Source organism: Bombus affinis, chromosome 12 (assembly GCF_024516045.1).
Source record: "Bombus affinis isolate iyBomAffi1 chromosome 12, iyBomAffi1.2, whole genome shotgun sequence".
Classification (NCBI taxonomy): Eukaryota; Metazoa; Arthropoda; class Insecta; order Hymenoptera; family Apidae; genus Bombus; species Bombus affinis.
Genome location: NC_066355.1, coordinates 2,490,883 through 2,496,139, shown reverse-complemented (window position 1 = coordinate 2,496,139; position 5,257 = coordinate 2,490,883). Strand labels below are relative to the sequence as shown.

At 34.6% G+C, this 5,257-nt stretch overlaps 1 long non-coding RNA gene across 1 annotated transcript; it reads left to right on the top strand.

The window, feature by feature from the left end:
• The first annotated feature begins 396 nt into the window (after window positions 1–396).
• On the top strand, window positions 397–3,489 carry LOC126922664 (uncharacterized). The gene is made up of 3 exons (XR_007712892.1): window positions 397–1,312; window positions 2,356–2,493; window positions 2,563–3,489. It is a non-coding gene; the product is annotated as an uncharacterized LOC126922664 (long non-coding RNA).
• Window positions 3,490–5,257: the final 1,768 nt, after the last annotated feature.

Genomic DNA, 5,257 nt, shown 5'->3' with positions numbered 1-5,257 from the left:
CTGTAAATGGTGATCCTTGTTGCAGAGTCGCGACCAGATAAAAGGCGGTTGGTACGCCTGGGAGGTAAAGCATCCTGTTTGGATTTCCGTTTTCGTTTTAATGAGCGATCGTAAATTGATTCTAGAGTGGGTATGTACGTTTCGGTACGCCCTTAGATTGGTACTGGCGTATGAATGTTTCTGGTGTGAAGTGTTGAACGATTCTTACAAGGTAAATGAGATACTTTTTGAGAACAGTTTTCCCGGAGTATTTATTATTTTCTGTAGTTTGGTCGTTTGCATTTTCATACTACTTTCTGATTTAACGTAGTAAGAGCACATAAATACTATTTTTATACAACAAAGAGATATATGAATATAGTTAACTAAAAATCGAATCAAATTGATAGAGGATCATCATTTTAAGCATCATCGTTGGCAGCATTTGAACTATTAAGATCTATTTTTTTTACTAGAAATATTCAAAATTCTTCAGAACCTTTGACGGAATTTGAAAGATTTTTAAAGATTCTTCGCATAGATCTTTTATTACGTTTGAATCAGGATCCTTGATTAGATCTCCTAGATTTCATCGTTAGTTAAAATCATAATATTTTTAAGTAACTCGTATTTCAATCGAAATATATAATATTTTTAAAAATCGTAAATAATGGAAGTTTTATAAACGAAGCAGTTAAATTATCACGTTATGCAATAATCGTCGCAATTTTAGTTCGCGTAATATGAATCGTGTAGTACTTTATCTGATACATTGTATCGTCTTATTCAAGAGTTATCGATAATTCACAATTTTACTTAATCATTCACAAAATTTTGTTTCACGAAGGAATATAATTTTAAGAAACACTACATTTTAATATTCATAATTACAAATTAATATTCATAGTTGTTTTAAATATTGTATCAACTATATATAAAAATACTTCGCATAAAGAATTCTTTAATAAGGATCACGCGAAAGTTAAAGAAACGTCACAAAATCGTAAAACGGTGGATCGTGCAATCCTAAAAGAAGGATATTTATATTTTTTTACAGGACTCCGTGGGGACAGGATAGTATCCCGAGATTAAGCGCGGTGTAACAGATCCGGGGATCATGGCTGAGATGAACTTATGCGACTCACGAACGCGAGGCGGTCAAATTTAAATGCGCCGTGGCTGGTTCTGGTATCGAGGAGACAGGTCACGTTCGTCGAGAATCCTTTTCTGAGATTTCGTTCCGTCCTGGATTTGGAACGGGACGGTGGATGACAGTTTGTTGTCCGGAACAGTACCAGACGGAACCAGAAAATATGTAGCAGCATTAATCACGGTAAAGGAAAATAGCTGACATCGTCAGAACTTTAAAAGCGATGCGTTTTAAATTAAAATAGCGATCGACGAACAATAGAACGTTTCTATTTAGTCCTGGAAATGGAAAACAAGCCATTCAAGATACGTATCGTGACTCCTTTCAAGCTCGAGCTACGTGTCGAGTATCATATTGTTCTTTTCACTGCCTTTCTGCTCTGGAAAACAATTTTTTCCCCTCCTTCTATCCTTCTTCTTTTTTTTCTTCTTCAAAACGATGAATAAACATTGGAAAGAATCAAGAAGTTGAAATCCGGCCAATGATAACATATCTGTGCTACTAAAATGTTTATTTAAACCGAGGGAACAAAGGTAGCGGTGAAAGATTTCTTAGTTGAAAGTAAATTAAAAGTTACGGTACTTCTTCCTAGTAATAAAAAAAAAAAAAAAAAAATTGTAGATAAGAAAATGTGTTACGAAACTGTTTCTCCTTTTACTGTGTAAATGGAACTGTTCAATATTTTCCAGCAGAAAGATTCTGTGGCAACGAAATTTTAGCACCATTATAAGGAAGAAATTTATAATATTAGACGATTCGTTGCTTCAAAATAATATCTATAAAATTTCTCTTGCATACCCTTTTGTGACAATTCCCCCTTTTTCATGCAAAATTAATCGGTGCTTCCTATAAACGAATAAAACTACACAAAAATTAACGAACAATATGTCCATGTCCATCAATAGCATCTACATATCTCTACTCATCGTAATCCCCGTGACAAAATCCGACATTCTGCCAATATGTTAAAATTTTCAGACAATCCATTGTCATACAACCTTCTCCTTTCCAATAAAGCTGTACGATCTGCCAAATTTTCCTCCCATCTATTCAATCAGTCATCTGAATTATCAAAAAAACGAAGAACATCTAAAAGAACTCTGAATCTGTATTATCATCTCATAAAAATCAATTTCTTGTCGTTATCAATCTGTTCGTTAAGCAAACCAATTCTCCTCGGAATTTTTTCGCTTGCTTCTCTCCCGGATAAGATTTCTTCTTTACAGGGGTCTCGTTAAAGGCCGATGCACAACAACAAGGAATAACGTACTCGCGACAGGTGCTTGGCTTCGTGGTCGGCCAGATAAACTGAAACTCGAGATCTCCAACCTGGTGCTATCGGACACAGAGAGAGGAAAAGAGAGGTACGTTAATACTCGAATGACGTTGCATGAACCACAGAATGCAGTACTCGTCCTAATCTCCTCTTTCAGCTTGTGCATACCGGATTCCATCCGAAGACACGTTACGATCGATTAAGTACCGTACCGATGATGGATCGCATATACGAGGACAAAGGACAACAGTAGACTCATGATTCGTGAGTTATTTATCGTTTACCGACTGATCAGGTACTGCACAGAGACAAGGAGATGGCCAATGAAAAGACTGATTGGTTATGTCTGATAGAATTGAAAAACAGTAAATTCATAAAGAACGTATCGTTTTATTGTATCATCGGTACAAATTAGCAGGTGTTAGTCAAGAAGTGACGGTAATTTAGTTTACTGTATATCAGTTTTTCCTTCCGTTTGATACCTGTTTACATGTCCCATTGTTTACTTCAACTCAAGACGTGAAAGTGCAACAAATGATTCGATCAATAATTTTAATCTTCTTACTCTTGTTAATTCATTTAAAATCTGAGTTCGTGGGTCCAATTTTTTGAACCACTGTATAATGAATGAAACTTAGGTATATAATACTAGTACTAATTCGATTAAAATTCATTAATATCTACTTTCACTACCTGTCCACTTATTTTTGTCCTCGACTGTAACAGCATGTGATGATAGAGGGTCTGGCTAACTATTTTTTCGTCTGTGCACGGTAGTTTTATTTGAGTTTGACCGGTTCGAGACTTTAACACGTGTATTATCGATGCTTAAGGAAGATTTTATCAAAGATAAACGATTGGAGAATACGTGTTGTATGGAAAAGTTTTGTAAGATGATGATTTTTGACAGATATTCGTTCTCGTTTGGTTCATAAGGAAGTTCGATTCATGTGCTTTGATTTTAATTGCTTTATACAAGTATATGTCTTTTAATTTTTGTTTATGTTTCCTTCAACGTAGTATTACATAGAATTTAAGGTAAAAAAATTAATTTAAGGTAAAGAAATTGGGACAGTTAATGTAATCTAACGGGTATATGTATACAATAAACGTTATTCATAATAATAGATCGTTAAATCGAAATAAATACAACTGAATTACCTTATAAAGAGCACCACGGCAGTTTGAACAGTCTCATTAACCCGTTATCTAAATGCAACAGTACATTTGGTATTAATGAGCTCACTGATGCACTCAGAATGTTTCATATAACTCCCAATTAAATGATTTCAGCTTCGCCAAACTCAAATTCTCTTAAAAAATTACCATTGCTATTCATCGACCAATCTAATTGCAGATTCTATTTCATCCAAACGCATAATGTGCCAATATTTCTCTTCACTTGTTTCTTAAGCTTTGAAGGATCAAGCGATTCGTGAAACGCGTAAGGAAATAAGTAAGATTTTTCTTCAACTTCTTTCTTGAATCTAACTCGACAAAATTTTTGAGTGAAGAAATATTCGAGAAAATTTGTAAGCTTTTATGCTATGTGAAACATGCGATGAAACAGTATGGAAAGTCATTGATCAATAAATTTTTCGATCGTCTTGACTTCGCAATGATTACCTGCATGTAGAGTCTGATAAAGCGTTCGCGAACGGAAGTACTGTTATCCCCGAGGATCGTGGCTATTTCGTTTTCCGCCGGAGCCTTATGATCTTAGACGAAACAACCATTCAGAGATTCCGATATCAAATAATTGATCGAGAAGAAACGATTAATATATAACTGTTCCATCGTGTATTTTCTTCGTGTAGAACACCAATCGTGCTCGTTCAATCTTGCAATCTTCGGAAAATTCCTTCTTCCGGCTTACAGATGGCCCGATGGTTCTATACATAAGTTGCATTTACCGTAAAATGCAAGTTCTTTGAAATCTTTCTTTTCCGTTTGAGCGTTATTTCATTTCAGCGAAATAATGAAAACACTCGAACATTTTATTAAATATAGGTTTACGCAAAACTTACATTTCTCTCCATATTTTATAGAAATAATGAGATTTTCATTATAGTATAATATTATAATATAATAATGCAATGCAATATAATTAAAGAATTACTGGTAGAAAAATATATGATCTAAAATTTATAGCTTAAAAATTCTTGGCGTCGTATAACAACGATAAAAAAATGTATAAACCTTCAAAAAAATTGAATCTCATATTTCGTATGCGAATTTATTGTCATGCTGTACATCGAATTTTCAACAAGGGGATGAAAACGAGCGAACACGTATTATTAATCGCCTTACTGTCCGATGAGTATAAATTATGGCCGTTCGACAGCTAAATATCCGCCGCTCGGCCATCCTGATCCGATAAAGAGGTGTCTCGGTATCGAAGCCAACGATCAGCTGGACCTAGTTACTTTACGACCACAAACCAAACGGAAAACAGTTGCGTCTTCCTAGTTGAAGAGACTGCTAAGCTAGGATTTTATGTCGTCGTACTGGTTGGTTGTAAAATCAGTGTACAACCTATTTGCGGCATGGCTATTGAGAAGCGGTAACAATAAAATATTGAGATGAGCCGTGCTCGATGCACTTGACGCGGGTTAAATGCCTCGTATACCCGATGAAAAAGGAAGAAGAACTTGTAACTACATACAGTAGATACATGAGGCATTCATACTTATTTAATTCGCTATCCATACTAATTTATCAGCAAATTGATTTAGCGATATGATTGAAATTAATCTACTTCTTCTATTTGAAAAATAGTTGCTTTTCTATAATCCAACTACAAATATTTTTATTTAATTACTATCATTAATTTTTGTCAAAATTCAAACGCT